The sequence below is a fragment of the Urocitellus parryii genome, chromosome 4 (assembly GCF_045843805.1).
Source record: "Urocitellus parryii isolate mUroPar1 chromosome 4, mUroPar1.hap1, whole genome shotgun sequence".
Classification (NCBI taxonomy): domain Eukaryota; kingdom Metazoa; phylum Chordata; class Mammalia; order Rodentia; family Sciuridae; genus Urocitellus; species Urocitellus parryii.
The window spans coordinates 175,863,921-175,881,276 of NC_135534.1; the positions used below are offsets into that span (position 1 = coordinate 175,863,921).

Here is a 17,356-nt window from a genome sequence, read left to right on the forward strand (position 1 = left end):
TAGTATGATGAGCATGTATAAGCGTTGAACACATTTTACTTTTCTGTTAAATACACGGCTTATGAAGGGGGGAAAAAGGCAATTCATAAGATGCTAGCAATGATTACATTTAAGTATTCACTTCTATTTATGGTGGAAGAATTAGCATATTCAACTTTTACTTATTAACATCACATATCATTTTGCAACACAAAGAAAATCTCCTTCCCTTACAAGCAGTACACACCAAAACAAAAACTTTATTCTCTTTAGATATCAATAACATGAAAAACTCCAATTTCAAAAACCAACCTCTCTCATTCTTCAGCCCTGAAAGGAAGAACTTCCATCCCCTGAGAACAAAACGCAGACCGTCCAGAAACCCGCAGGGGCAAAAGGCCGGGAGAAGAGAACCCCTGTGACCGGGTTCTGCGTTCTCCTGGGTGACATCATTACACCTGCGCCTCGGCAAAGAGGAGCAAGAGAGCGGGGCCATCTGCCAGGCGGCAGAGGGCCGGCGCTCATGCTAGCTGCGCTCGCACGCCTCGCCGCCGCTGCGGGAACAAAGAAGCTGGGGCACTCGGGCCAAACCTCACGGCTACCACCGGTCCGAGGCCCGACCCGCCCTCGCGCGGGAACCAACGGCCATTGCTGCCAGTACCTGTGAGGGGAGGCTCCGCCCTGCGGGGCTGCTCCCGCGGCTTCTTGCTGGGCCGCCGCCTCCTATTGTGACCGCTCGCCCAGCCAGCGGCCAGCTCGCCAGCTCCGCCGTCCCCGGGCCTCCTCACCCCCGGAACCCGGGCTCCGACTGAGGCGCTGTCACGGCGCTTCCTTCCTCCGGGCACCATCACACGGGCCGCGCCAAGAAACGACGGCTGCACACAGAGAGCTGAGAGCCGTCTAACACCTTGGACGCCCCATTCTCTCCGCCCTGCGCCCCAACTGCCCGGGGCTTCGCCACTGCCGCACCGCTGCACGAGGGGGCCCCGCCCCACCGCACCCAGCCTCGGCCCTCGCGGACCCGGTCTCGCCGCGCGCCGGCGCACTGTTTTCCGCTGCGTGCGCAGGCGATGCCCCTCCCATTCCTGGATGCTGCCCCCCCCGCGCGCCCCGCCCCCTCTCCGACACAAACCTAGCAAGCCCAGAGCGCGAGACCGCCTGAGCGCTCCGCCCCTTTCCCCCTCAGCCCTACTCGCTGAGCCGAGTCCCCTTTGTTTCCACCCCGCGGGGGCGGGGCAGCGCTTGTCTCAGCGCTCTCAGAACCAGTTCCGGCAACAGAGCCTGACGCGCAGCGCCACTGCGCAGCCCCGCCCCAGCCCGTTGCGCGGGTGCTCTGGCAGTGCTGCCTAATTCGTTTTCTCCTAGGTATGTTGTTACTGTTGCTCGGTACCTACCACTCCCAAATTCAGCAAACAATAATCTCATCGAATTCTCAAATACGTATTCTGTGGCCCAAGAGAATGGAAGTTTTTATTAATATAGACAAAATTGTCTCGCAAGGGTTGAGCAAGCTGGTTGGAACCCAACTTGGACTAAAGCTTCACAGGTCTGATAGTTATTCAAACCTTGCTGCAGAGTGTGAAAATAAGGATGCAGACTGAAGTAGGCTTGGTTCCCGAAAATGTTCAAGATCCAAGAGAGAAGACTATTCATAAAAGCACAATAAATGATAAAAATTGTTAAATGGTATTGTAGTGGGGAGGGAGGAATTGGGGAGAGCATCACAGAAGACGGGGGATTTTAAAAGTAGAAGTTAGAAGATTCCTACAAGGATGGTGAGGTTTTCTTTTTTGGGGGACGGGGGTACTAGGAACTGAACCCAGAGGCACCTGTAAGCCGCTTGCCCAGTGGGGTTCTGTATGTTTTAGGATCTCGCTAAATTGTTGAGGCGGCTTTGAATTTGGCAATCCTGCCTGTTAACCTCCCCAGGTGCTGGGATTATAAGGCAAGCGCCACCACGACCGGAAGATGGTTAACATATTTTAAAGGTGACTAGGTCCAGTCAGCAGAATACCAAAGTTCTAATTCTTTGGGCATTACTTAAACCTGTTTTCTTCCCTCTCTGGACCTCAGCTGCCTCAAAGTAAGAAATGAGGGAATCAAGCTAAACTGATGTTTCAGAACCCTCTAAACCTTGTACATTCTATTTATGAAGGAAATAACCGTGTACACTTGTCTTCCATATCACAATAAAGCACCAGATCTGAAACCAAACAGCAAGCGCATACTAATTCCAGGGCAAAGGAAAGCTGAAATGAGATAACAGGTCCCTATGAACATATATCCCCCTACACTCTTTTTAATGTAGAGTTATCTGCCAGTCTTTAAAAATAGCCAGCTTGGAGATAACATCCAAATAATTTTTTTTTTCATTCGATGGCTCAGTTAAAGTCTCAATCACACCTTTAGGTGCACCCAGTATAATTCATTTCTAAGCGCTGGGTTCCTCAACAATTCCCACTTCACTGCTGTGGATTTGCCTCACGTTACAGCTCTTCCATCAGAATCTCAGCTAAAACAGAAAGCTTTTCATGCATAATGCCGACCACCCTGAAACACCTTTTCCTTCATGCTTGGTTATGGGCTATTTTATGGGAAAAGGGAGAAGAAAATTGGGAAATTGAAGGTAAATTACCAATTATAAAAGGTGGATTCCTGTGCTAATTACAGCAGCCAAAAACCTCTTAACAATTGTCTTTCGTTCCTCATAAGCTTAAGTGAATTTTTCTGCCATTCAGTCAAACTTTTGTGAGGAAAACTCCTTGAAAACCTTTCAAACAGTTAAGATCGTAACTGAGCTCTGAGAGCTTAACCTGCAAAGTCTGTCAAGATGTAAATAATGCTGCCACAACTCCAGGTTGGATAGTTTGAAGTTTCTACTACAATTTCTTTAAAGATTCCTTAACTAAAAAATCTAGTGCTAGTACCCAGTGGGCAAATAGGCTTTTAAGGTAGGTCAATTTCAACAACTAAATGACAAGGATTAAATTATATCAGAGCAGCTCCTCAACAACTAACTGTTCAATCAAAATTTTACTTGCTGTCTGTCCACAAAGGTAGAAAATCCTGTTGGAGAAATATTTAGTAAAGCTTTCTACAATGATAGAAATGTTCTACATCTGCACTATCCTAAAGGTAGCTACTAGCTAGCTACATGTATCTACTGAGCACTTAAGATTGTGGCTAGTACAACTAGTGAACTGATGAAAATCCGTTTAAGAGGAACACATGGTTAGGGGACAGCATAGCATTTGTAGGAAAAGTAGTTGCTGTATCAAGAGCTTTTTGAGAATTTAAGACTGCCCTTTACAACTGGTTTTATTGCTCTTTACAACTGTGAATGCCTACTAAAAAAATGTTTGGCTGGAGATAGGGAAATATTTAAGCTTTTAAAACAAAAACAAACCAAAACCAAACCTGCTTACCAAATAGGAAAATATTTAAATGCCTTCAAATGAGTCTGGTAGTTAATGAGATTGTCGATCCTGGAGTCCTGCCATTCTTAATACACAAGAATAACAGCAGCCATCACAAAACTTAATTTAGGTATCTGCCACTATACTGAAATGCACATAATTTTAGAATTAATCACCAAGTGAAGTTTATGTAACAGTCCCCTGCTTATTTGTTACAAGTGTTTTATAAATAAAAACAAAATAAACTTAATAGGAAATGACATTTTAAAGATCACCAAAAGAATGTCAGCAATATTAAAAATATATATTACTACATCATATTTCTAATTATGCAAGATATTTCACAATAAAGCAAGGTGGGAACTATTTAGAAACACATAATACTATGTACTAAATAAATTTCAGATAGTTTTATTAACTTTGTATCCTTTCTGAGCTAAGAAAACACAATAAATATCTGAATGGAGACCAACTTCCTAAAACTTAAAATAAGGCATATTTTAAAGGAACACACCAATAGATTTGGCCCTCCAAATCACTTTAGTTTCTTTAAATGAATAATTTCTTTGAATAAAATAAAAATTACTTAAAAATTAAAAGGCAAAATGGAAAAACTTTTGCAAATACGCAGATGATTAATGTCCCCCATAAAGTGATGACAAAAAGGAATATCCCCACAGAAGAGAAAATATGTGCAAAAAGACACAATTCAAAAGGAAAAAAAGCAATCTAAATGTCTTCAATTCTAAATCTCCACAAAGAGTGATTCTCCAGAGGGAGAACCATCATGTTTTTCTTGATCACTCCTAACAAAAGAAACACACCATTAATTTTTCCCACTTGAAAAATTGTTTGGGGTTTGTCTATTGTTGTTATCCTGTTTAAGAAATCCTCCAGAAGCTTGGAATGTAGCTCAATGATAGAGCAAATGCCTAGAATACCTGAATTGAGCACTACAAAAAAAGGAAGGAAGAAAAACAGAAAGACAAAGTAGGGGATGGATGTGGGTGGGGAAGGGATGTAAGGAAAGGAAAAGAAACTTGCCAGGCTGGGGATATAATTCAGTAATAGAATGCTTGTCTAGCATGTGCAGCAAGGGTTAGCTTCCCCCCACCCCAAGCAATACATACACACACACACACACACACCCCAAAAAAGAAGAAAAAGAAAAAAAATAACAAAAAAACCTTCCTCTACACTTGGATCATAAAGATATTTTCCCATATTATTTTCTTAGAGTTTTTATACATCCCTTTTCACATTTAGATCTATACATGACCAGGAACTGGTTTTTGGTAAAGTGGTAACACTGGTTTTTGCTTTTGTTCCACGTGGACATCTGTTTGACACAGCATCACAAAATGAAAAAAAAAAAACAAAAACAAAACTGTTGTTTCCAACTGCTCCTCGGCCAAAAAACCAAGTATCTATATACCCATGGGTTTGTTTCTGGGCTCAACAGTCTATTCTACTAATCAATTCATTCTTGTGCCAATACCACACTATCACAATTACTGTTGCTTTATAAGACCTCTTTTTATGAGTTAGCACAGGTTGTCTTTTTTATTACCCCCTAAAAAGTACCATGGCTTTTTAAAAAATTTCCACGGGAATTTTAGAATAAGAATTCAAAGGAAAGAACAGAATAGAGGAAAAGAACACAGGAAACTTGCTGAAGAGACGAATGAAGGGATACTGATATCTTCATAATACTGATATCTTCATAATACTTCTTATCTATGAGTCAGATGCATCCTTCCATTTAATCTTTAATTTTTTAAAATAATCTTTCACAGTATTCTGCAGTGGTGCTGCATATTTTAGTTCTTGGATTTGTTCTTTAAAAAAATACACAATTTAATTATAAATTACAATAGTTCATCTAAAAAACTTTTTGAATTTTTTAATTTACATTTATTTAGCAGAAAACAATGACTGTTGAATTTCTTTTCAACATTTTCATTTTCTGGTCTTACTGCACTGCTTAGGACCTCTAGTCCTAAGCTAAAGCAGTCCTAAGCTAAAGAGTCATGGTGAGAGCAGTTATCTTTTTTCTTATTCCAAATCTCAAGTGGAAACTTTCAATTTTTAAGTATTAGATTTGCAGTGGTTTTTTGTACACCCCTTTAGCAAATTCAGGGAGTTGGTTCAAATTTGGTAAGGTTTATTAAAAATTAGACTGGTTTTCGGCTGTTTGGGTTTGGCTTGTGAATATTTTGCTTAGAATTTTACATTTGTATTCTTAAGTGAGACTAGTGGTAATTTTCCAATTTTGAATGTCCTTGTCAAGTTTTATTACAAAGATTTTAGTTATGGGCTGGGGATGTGGCTCAAGCAGTAGCGTGATCGCCTGGCATGCGTGTGGCCTGGGTTCGATCCTCAGGCACCACATACAAACAAAGATGTTGTGTCCGCCAAAAACTAAAAAATAAATATTAAAATTCATTCTCTCTCTCTCTCTAAAAAAAGTTTTTAGTTATTCAGGGAGTATTCTTTCTCTCTTTCCTATTCTCTAGATGCACTGTTGTAAGATTGGTGTTATGACTCTTTTAGATATTTGGGAGAATTCATTGGTTAGCCAACTGTATTTGAAATTAAATTACTCTAAGTGTCTGGTTATATTTTCTGTTTATTTCTAAGGAAAACCAACTACAACCTTAACACATATTCTAAAGAAAATCTCATTCTGAAATTCACAATCTGCTTATGGAAAACCATCTCATGAAGGGTACTGCTGCTGTAAGTACATTTTCAAGCATATGGCATAAACAATTATTACAAACAAATTTTACATAAATGCTACTTAATAACTATCAAACAGCAAATATAAATTTTTTGTGATCAATTCTGCCTTTCTAGTCATCAAGAAAATCAAAATAATGGTTATCTGAAGGATCATTTTACAAAAACAGTGACTATAAGGCTATAGGCTCTTTCTTGTCCCTTCATACACTTCTATCATAACACCTTGAAGTATTTATTAAATGTCTATTTCCCTGTTAGATGGACGCTCAAGGGCAGTTCTCATTTCTGTTTTGTCTATCAGTGATAAGCAAGTTTGGGGAATGGTGGATGACACAATGTACAAAGATATAAAGAGGGCCATATTCTGTTGTAAGATATTGAAAGCCATGATTAAAGAGCCACAGATAAAGTTAATCATTTGTCTAGAAGCTGAAGAACCTTTCCTGTAGAGGGAAAATGCCAAAGTAGATGCTGGGTAGAGAATGGCCTTCCTACTAGAAGTACCTGATCTTTATTAATGCAGACAGTTTCCCATTGGTTATGCTATCAGGAATAGAGCCGTTCTGTCATTACACCCACAGTCAAGTGTCCTGACTAAGACCTTACTTACTCCAACAATCCCAACGACTATTCCTGAGTTAGTGGCCTCTCCTGTGTGTTCTAACATAGTATTAATCATGCTGTCTTGAAACTGTGTATTTAATTGACTCTGCTGCCTAACACACAGGAAAAACTCCTTGAAGCCAAGAACTCTCACTGAATCTGGCAAAGTGTCTAGGACATGCCATGTGTTCAGTAAATAGTTCAATTAATGATATGTCAACATTTTATAGCAGTGGGAACTCCTTCTTCTTAGCAGTAAATTTCTAAGGAGAAGTACAAAAACAAAGGAAAGTGCACAGTGAAAAGATTGAAAAAGAAGATAAAAAGTAAACTTGAAACTTTTCCCTAAAGTTGGCTCTCTGCTCAATCTCCTAAGAATTTCCTTCCTTCCACCAAAACCAGCTAAAAGAACTTAATAAGACGAAGCTGCACCGAGGGCAAAGATGTACTGGTTAAGCAGTATCTACTAGCATACCAAGACTTGACCTACTATAAAATAATCTGCATTATCAGTTTCACCCAGAAGTGATAACACCTGCCAAACACCAGAAGGGGGCAGCAAAGGTTCACCAAAATCCAAGTCCGCTGAGCCCGTAATAGCCAGTTTTCTGGCTTTGAGGTGGGAGAACCAACAGTTAGATGGTTGTTTCCACCATAGGGGTGAGAGATGACAGGAACCTCACTGCGCACTGCAGCAACTTGGGTAATGGAGGAAAGCTCTATGGCAGTAAAAGTGTGAAGGGGTAAAGCAAATTCAGGCTGAAGTCACCAGCCAAATCCACTGGACAGTAAGGGGCACAGAAAAGTTTACCACATATAGATCTAGGTTATTCTTTTCAACAAAGCCTACTATTTCATTGTTAGGAATGAGCCATCCTTTGTTTTTAAAATCTTGTCTTGAGGCTGGAGTTGTAGCTCAGTGGTAGAGTGCTTGCCTCATACGTGTGAGGCACTGGTTTCAATTCCTAGAACCATATAAATAAGCAAATAAAATAAAGGTCCATCAACAACTAAAAAATATTTTTTTAAATAAATCTTATCTTACATTTAGGTTATTTTTAGTGATTTTGCAATTACAAAAATATAAATATTCTTTTATATATGTATATGTTGGTATACATTTGAAAATATATCAATAAAAGTAAACTTTCTAGAGTAAATGGAAGAAGTTTATAAAGTTAAAAGTTTATAAAGTTTTTATATTGAGCAGAGAGCTAACTTTAGAAGTTTAAAAAGTTTCTGGAGTAGGAAACAGCAAGCAGTGTTCATGCCAACTTTCTCTGAAAAGAAAGTATAACCCTAAAGACAGCAGCAAATCAAGCCCTAGAGAGAGAAAAGCCCTGAAGCCAAACAGGCCAATATATTTTGAGAGCAGACATATTTCATATCCAGTTTTTTAAATTCTCTTTGTTATAATGTCTACCTGCTAAATCCTTAAGACTTATTATAGTTTATTAAATGCCATAACCTAGGAACTGGGTCCAAACTTAAGCCAAAGGAACATTAGTGAGAAGAGCAATAGCTGTTCATAAAAAGCTGGTGACCCACAGGTCTTGGGTCAAAGGACTGGCTGAAGGGGTAAGCCTCAGAACAGATACCTAGGGAGTCCCACAGAAGTGCCTGAGAAAACAAGACAAAACTGGTCAGGTACAACTGAGAGGAAATAAAAACTAGGAATTAAAGGAAAATGTAACTTGAAAAGTCAGTTAAAAAAGGACTTAATATTTGACTATATTTGCATATATGCTTCAAGAAAAAAAGGATGGTACCAACCACTCCTTAAGAAACAGAAGCATGGGCTGAGGATGTGGCTCAAGCGGTAACACGCTCGCCTGGCATGTGCGGGGCGCTGGATTCGATCCTCAGCACCGCATAAAATAAAGATGTTGTGTCCACCGAAAACTAAAAAATAAATATTAAAAAAAGAAACAGAAGCACAATTAATTCCTTCACTTAGGAGAAAAAATGCAAAAGCAGTTGCTAAGAAGAAATTCATGGGCATGAGAGAATCTGAAAGTTTAAGATGCAAAAACCAGAATGCTCTCTTAGTGGACCAGTGTTCATCTGGTTACTTCCACTATGTTTGATGAGGAACAGACTTTCCCCTAGAGAATCCTAATGGATCTCATTTATCTGGAGAGTCAATCTGGAGAGGATGACACATACTGCTGTAAAATTCTAGCATCTTCTATTCATGAAATGTAGAACCCTGCCTAACCTATGGTTTTGCACAGGCATTTGTAATATGTGGTAACTCTCCACAAACCTTGAGCCTTCCTCCCTATGCCACAGGCCTTTCTAGACTTCATATCTCAGATAAAAAAGGAAATGTGTTGCCTGAGCAGAATTCTACTCTGCATCACAAAACAGAAACCATAACCCTAAATAAAACACTTAAAGTACCACAACTCTTTAGGGAGTGAGTATATCATTTAAGCTCCCACAGGAAGTTTATGCATCGGTCCCCTGCTTATTTGTTACAAGTGTTTCATAAATAAGAACAAAATAAACTTAACAAGATATTTTAAAGATCACCAAAAGAATGTCAGCAATAATATCAAAATATATATATTACTATATCATATTTCTAATTATGCAAGATATTTCACAATAAAGCAAGGTGGGAACTATTTAGAAACACATAATACTATGTACTAAATAAATTTCAGATAGCTCAGAAAGGATAAAAAGTTAAGAAAACACAATAAATATCTAAATGAAGACCAACTTCCTAAAATAAGGCATATTTTAAAGGAAACACACTGATAGTTTTGGCCCTCCAAATCACTTTATTTTCTTTAAATGAAGAATTTCTTTGAATAAAATAAAAATCACTTAAAAATTAAAAGACAATATTGCAAAATTTCTGCAAATACACCAGATGATTAATGTCCCCCATAGAGTGATGACAAAAAGGAATATCCCCATAGAAGAGAAAATATGTGCAAAAAAGACACAATTCAAAAGAAAAAAAGAGAAATCTATATGTCTAATAAACATATGAAATCTATAAAATCTCAGTAGTTCTAACCTTAGTCACAATAAATATTAGTTTAATAACAGACACAAATGACACTATGTATAATATTCAATGATGTCAAAAGAAAATGAGACAAATGTTCTCATATAGTTTAGGCAAAAACAAAAACTGACACATATGAATTTGTGAAAAATATAAAGAGACAATGACTAAAAGTTGCCCATATCCTTAGACACAGTAATTCTAATGTAATAAATAATATAGATTTAAGAAATAACCTATCAAAGCTCATTACAAAGCTACAATGATCAAAAATGGTGTGGTACATGCACAAAGACAGATAAACACCAATGGCATAGAATATAAACAGCTCAAAAATAAACCTACAGATGTATGGTCAAATGATTTTCCACAAGGATGCTAAGACCATTTAGTAAAGACAGGACAACTTTTCAACAGCTAGGAAAACTGGATGTTCACATGCAAAAGAAGAAACTGGATCCTTCAAACCACATACAAAAATTAACTCAAAATAGGTCAAAGACCTAAACCGAGAGCTAAAATTATAGAACTTTTTTTTAGGAAAAACACAAGGGCAAAAAAGCTTTATGTTACTGGATTTGGCAATGAATTCTTGTATATGACACCAAACACACAGGCTACAATACAAAATTTAGACAAACTGGATTACATAAAAATTAAACATGCCTGTGTATGAAAGTACACATTCAACAAAAGAGAAAGTAATCTTTAAAATGGGTGAAAATATGAAAATCATGTTTAATAAGGGATTAAAATCAAAATACCCAAAAAACTCCTACAAATAAACAGGAAAAAAAAAAAGAACCTTATTTAAAACTGGTAGGGGCTGGGGTTGTGGCTCAGCAGTAGATCTAGCCCGTGCGGGGCCCTGGGTTAGAGCCTCAACACCACATAAAAATAAATAAGTAAAAATAAAGGTATTGTGTCCAACTAAAAAATACTATTTAAGATAAATAAATAAAACTGGCAAAAGACTTGAACAGACACTTCTCCAAAGAAGATGCATAACAAATGGCCAACAACCAACAAGCAAATGAAAAGATGCTCAACATCACCAATCACAAGGGAAAAAACAAAGTAATGAGTAATGGGAAAAATGTGGGGAAAAAATTGAGATCCTCTTGCACTATTGGTAGAAATGTAAAATGGTATAGCCACTATGGAAAAGAGTATGACAGCTCCTCAAAACGTTAAAAATGAAATTACCATCTGATCCACACTTCTGGGTATATATACCCAAAAGAACTGACAGCAATGTCTTGAGGTATTTGTATATCCATGGTCACAGCAGGGTTATTCAAAAAGTCAAAAGGAGTAAAGAATTGGTTTTATTTATTTATTTAAGATAAATGTGGATGCCTGCCTATAATCCCAGCAACCCAGGAGGCTGAGGCAGGAAGAATGCAAATTCAAGGTAAGGGAAAAAAATTCCAGGCCAGTCTGGGCAACTTAGCAAGATCTTATCTCAAAAATAAAAAGAGCTGGGGATGTAGCTCAGTGGTACAGCACTTGCTGAGCATGTTAGGCCCTGGATTCAATTCCCAGTACTGCAGGGATTTAAGAAAAAAAGTAGAGACAGCCCAAGTGCCCATCTATGGATGAATGGATAAACACAATGTTTGATATATCAAATAATGGAATATTATTCAGCCTTAAAAAGAACATGAATGACTCTTGAGGACATCATAGTAAGTGAAATTAGCCAGTCACAGAAGACAAACAGTATATGCTTCAACTTATATAAGGAACCTAGAATAGTCAAATTCGTAGAAAGAATGGGGGTTGATGGGGGCTATGGAGAGGAAGAGAGAGTTGTTTAAAAAGAATACACCTAGGGGCTGGGGCTGTAGTTCAGTGATAGAGCACTTGCCTATCACAGGTAAGGCACCACATTTAAAAAAATGCACAAAATAAAGGTTAAGTTCTTAAAAAAAAAATACACTGAATTTCAGATGTACCAGATGAAAAGAGCTGAGATTGCATACTAATGTGACTACACTTACTACTACTGAACTGTCCAGTGTCCCTGGCAGAGAGGGGCTAGAGCATGGGGGAAGGGAAGCCATGGGTGGCCAGCAAGGGGTGGAAGCCAGGGGTAATCCAGGTACCAGACAGGGAGTGGCCAGCACTCTGTGGCCCTGTGGCCCCTAGCACACAGTTAACTCTGCTCTGATTGAGGGGTAGGGGTGCGATATATGACAACCACCACTACCCTCCAATGGCTTCCCATAAAAGGAAGAATATAGTCTAAACTTCTTTCCCTTGGTTTGCAAAGATTTATATGATCTGGTTTCTGCCTACCTCTCCAACCTCATTTCTCATATGCTCCCACCTTCATCTAACTTGCTACACACATCAGCCAATCTTTTCAGTCTTTGGGCTTTTTCACCACCTGTATCCTCCCTTGGAATGTTTGTTCATGACCCTGATTTTCACATGACTTGTTCCTCATTATTCAGATCTTAGCTTAAGTGTCATCCTCTTAAAGACCTTCCCAACCCTTGATCTAGAGCATCTGAATATTTACTAGTTTACAAATTCAATTTATTTTCTGCTCCTTCCACAAAAAATAAACACCTCTAGAGCCTTCCTTATCAGTTTATTCCCTACTGTACTCTGGTGACTCAACTGATACATATCTGATTAACAAATGCATAATAGTGTCTTTAAAATGACCTGCCAATTCTACAATTAAAGACTTGTTAAATTACCATGTTCTTCTGATGGAACATTATCCAGCCATTATAACTGAAGTTTCATATATATAGTGTGTGTGCAGATTCTATTTTCAAACATGGCCACAGAAAGTTCTCATATCCTACATTCTCTTCTTAAAATGTTACACTGATGTTCCTCCCCAGTTGTACGACTGATGTTTTCTCCTCTGAATTTGGGCAGACCTGTGACTATATTGGAAATGATGCTTTGTGACTTCTAAAGCTAGGTCATAAAAAAGACCCACAGCATCTGCCTGGTCTTCTTGGGACACTCATTCTTAGAATCAAGCCCAGGCTACATATAAGTGCTTAGGCTGAGAACCTTGGGGAAGTTCCAGCTAACAACCATCAGGCACATGCGTGAGGAGGTCTCCAAGATGACTCAAGTCTCAGTCACCATTTGACTGCAACTGCATGCCATACTCCAATCAACAGCCACCTAGCTGAACACAGGAAATCCTGAAATCATGAAAAATACTAAAAGTACTATTGCTATGCACCAATAATTTTAGGGTAATTCATTACACACCATTAGAAAATCAGAACAATTTAGCTTCAATTCAACTATGCAGTGAAGGCAGAGACAATATTAAGGATAAATGCTCAATATTCAATAGAATGTTTATTTATTGGCCTGGGTACAATGGCACAAGCCTGTAATCACTGCGACTCAGGAAGCTGAGGCAGGAGAATCCCAAGTTCAAGGCAATTTAATTGGCTTATCAAGATCCTGTCTCAAAATAAAATATTTATAAAAGGGCTAGGGATGTAGCTTGGTGATAAAGCACCCCTGGGTTCAATCAATCAATCAAAAAAAAAATAGAAAGAAAAGAAAAAATAACATTTACCTGTGTATTTCCCCATTGTCCATATCAACACATGTAACTATATAAATGAAGACATGGGTGGGATTTGTTGTGTTTTGTTTTTAAGCACAAGGAGTAGAACAACAAAAGAGGTCTTTAGGGCTGGGGATGTGGCTCAAGTGGTAGCTCGCTTGCCTGGCATGCGTGCGGCCCGGGTTCGATCCTCAGCACCACATACAAACAAAGATGTTGTGTCCGCCAAGAACTAAAACAATAAATATTTAAAAATTCTCTCTCTCTCTTTAAAAAAAAAAAAAAAGAGGTCTTTAACTGACTTTTCTTTTTTCATATAATTATTCAGAGAAATCCATATTGAAAGACCACATATAAAAATTAGGTCATTTTCCCAAAGATGATTCAGAAATGGCCAATAAGCATATAAAAACATACTCAGCAACATTAATCATTATAGAAATGTAATACAACTACAATGAGATGGCACTTCACATTAACTATAATGGATATAATCTAAAACACACAATCTAAACACATTAGTAAGGAGAGAGAGAGAAATAGGAATGCTAATACATTGCTGGTGGGAATATAAAAAATGGTGCAGCTTTTTTGAAAATGGTTTTCTAGTTCTTCAAAACATTAAACAAAAATCTATCATGTGACCAAGTAAACAAAAACATACTTACATACAAACATTCACAGCAATATTATTCATAATAACCATAAAATGGAAGCAACCAAACACCCAGCAATTGGTGAATATGGAAAATGTGTTACATCCGTACAATCAAATATTATTCACTCATAAAACGGAATAAAATACTGACTCACACTATAGGATGAACCTTAAAATGATCATGCTAAGTAAGGAAAGCCAAACACGATATTTTATAGACAGAATGATCAGAGGCTGCCAGGAACTAAAGAAAGTAACTCATTTTTGAGTATGGGTTTTTGGGGAAATAAAAATATTCTAAAATCAGATGGTGAGGCTGATTGTTCAATTTGTTGAAAATACTCAAGACCTTGAAATAAAAACCCAAAGGATGAATTTTATGGTATATGTATTATTCCTCAATAAAACTATTACTAAAATATTTAAGGCATGTTTTCTGATGTTATAGGAACTAATAAATCAGCTTTCTACTCATTTCCAATTCTTTTTGTTTGTTTAACTGGTTGGGTTTTTTTTTATTGCAATCCTCCTACCTCAGCCTCACGAATCGCTGGGATTATAGGAGTGCGCCAAGTTCTCCTTATACTAATTTTTTTAATACCACAATGGAGGCACACTCAGGTAATCATTGATGAATCAATGCCAATCAATGAAATTGACAAATCAATAAATTTGATTGTATGGATATAACACATTTTCCATATTCACCCTGTGTAATCCCCTCCACTGAATGCAGATGAAACCTTTGACTTACTTCTAACCAGAGGAATATGACAAGAGTAACAGGATATCTTTCCTGCAATTATGTTTCTTTACATAAGACTCCATCTCAGCTGACTAGTGATTCTCCTATAGTCTAGAAGAAGAAAATAGCTATGTTGTGAACTGCTTAACAAGAAGATCACAACAGAACTGTGGTCAGACTCTAGAACCTGTAGTTGTCTGGAGGCCAGTAAGAGGCCAGGGCCCTCAGTCATATGTCATGAAGAAATAACTTCTGCCAACAACATGAATGCTTGAACATGAGTCTGCTTGGAGAAAGCGGATTCTTCCAGAGTCAAGATTCCAGATGAGAATACATCCCAGTCAACACCTTGACCAAAGACTGAGACCCCAAGCAGAGGATCCAGATACAATTCAGTTATGCCTGAACTCCAGATCCACAGAAACTGTTAGATAATAAATGCTGTCTTATAAGCAACTGTATTTGTGGTAATTTGTTATACATAGCAACACACTAACCTTTTTTATTTTTCACACTAATCTCTTAAATGATATTCTTTCTTCCAAGCATCTCCATCCTTTCTACAGTTGTAATTCTATCAATTTCTTCACATATTTCTAATGATTTTTGGCTTAAATATTTGGGATGTTTAGTCAGGCTGGGGTTGTAGCTCAGTGACAGAGCACTTGCCTAGCATATGTGAAGCACTGGGTTTGATCCTCAGCACCACATAAAAATAAATAAATAAAATAAAGCATTGTGTCCATAAAAATAGAACATATTAAAAAATATTTGTAAGGGCTGGGGTTGTGGTTCAGTGGCAGAGTGCTTGCGTACCATGTGGGAGGCACTGGGTTTGATTCTCATAACCACATTAAAAAAATTAAATAAAAATATCATATCCATCTACAATTAAAGATATTCTTTAAAATTGGGGTGTTTAGTACAAACAATATGAACTCTTTTCTTATGCTCTCATACAATCAACAGAGAAGACTTTTCAAAACATGGGGATTTTTCCCCACCAGCAAGTAAACAATGCTACAGCAGCAGACACCAGCTTGGTATCCTCTAATTTAATTCAGTTCTAATACCATCTTCCTGGAGATATCTTCAGATCTCACAGGTTGAGAAGCTCAGTCACAAGCCCCTGTTTGTGACTATACTTCTGAGCAACCAGATATAAACTCAGGTTCTAGTAATGACCTCCTCAGATTTGATTAATTTGCCTGCATACCTCAAAGAACTCTGGGAAACACTTATGCTTACCTGTTTATTATATAGGATATTATAAAGGATTCAGATGAAAAGACACAGGGTGAGTGAGGCATGAGGGAAGGGGCATCGAGTTGTCATGCTTCCTCCAGATGCACCACCCTCCAAGAACATCCAGGTGTTTCGCTATCAGTAAGCCTCCGAACTCTGTTCTTTTAGGGATTTATGGAAACTTCATTGCCCAGGCATGATTAAAGCATGGATAACCACTTCTTTCTCTCTCTCTCCCTCTCTCTCTTTTTGTCTTGCTGGGGAGAGAGCCCAGGGATCAGACAATGCTAGGTAAGCATGCACTGCTGAGCTGTATCCCCAGCCCCTGGTAACCATGTTTTAATGTAACTGGACAAAAAGTGTATGATCTAATGATAGTAGATTGGGTGAAGAAACCCAGCAAGGCCTGTCTGTCCAGATTCTTTAGCATTCCTTTCTTGTGGGGATGGGGCAGAACCCCTCTGAAATGGGGATCTTATCATCTACTATCAGACAAGGTAGGTCAAAAAATTTCTTTCTGGCCAGCTCCAAGGCAGGAGCAAAATTAGTCTCTGTGACTGCCTTGCAGGGTGAAGTGGGAGTTTTTGTTTTTGTAGTGGGGATTAGACGGAGGCACAATCTACCACTGAGCTCATCCCAGTTCTTTTTTTGTTTTTATTTTGAGACAAAGTCTCACTAAATTGCTGAGACTGGCCTTGAACTTGCAAGCACTTCAGTGTCCAAGTAGATGAGATTACAGATGCAGGCCACCACACCTGGCTTATTGTTGGGGAGTATATGAGCTAGGAACAAAATACCAAAAATATATATCATGATGTCAAAGATGTGTTGGTTCATGACTGTTCTATTTTCACTATACATCATGCCTTCTGACTCTTAGGCAGATTAATAATTTATGCTTTGGATTCTATTCAAAATGTCACTTCTTTCTATCTGGTTGTATAGTGCTTGATAATTTTTTTAATGTGGTGCTGAGGATCAAACCCAGTGCCTCACACATGCTAGGCAAGTGCCCTACCTCTGAGCCACAACCCCCAGCCCCTAGTGCTTGATATTATCTTTATCTTTTCATTTTTCTATCATTTCAAGCATATCTCATATAAAACATAAGCTGAAATTTTGCTTTTTAAACCAATCTATCATTTAATCAACAACTTTGATACATTCACCTTTTTAATGGATTAACTTTGCCACATTACTTTGTTTATCCTTACTCATATTCTAAAGGTTTCTAAACTCCTTATTGAATGTTTCATTAATAAAGTTTTTGGTTCCTCATTTTTCTTCTTTTGACTTAACATTGTATATATTATCAGGGTACAATGGCACACACCTATAATCCCAGTGATTTGGGAGGCTGAGGCAGGAGGATCCCAGCCTGAGCAAG

General features: G+C 38.2%; 1 protein-coding gene across 2 annotated transcripts in view; it reads right to left on the bottom strand.

The window, feature by feature from the left end:
• Positions 1 to 17,356, bottom strand: part of Rnf38 (ring finger protein 38) — a 122,767-nt gene that overhangs the window by 51,072 nt on the left and 54,339 nt on the right. Inside the window, exon 1 of one of the 2 annotated variants that reach the window (XM_026415318.2) lies at positions 641 to 754. The exons of the other annotated variant lie outside the window; for it this stretch is intronic. The gene's annotated coding sequence lies outside the window, so the exon portion shown is untranslated. Of the gene's footprint in view, positions 1 to 640; positions 755 to 17,356 lie in introns of those variants that run through there. 2 annotated transcript variants of the gene reach the window in all.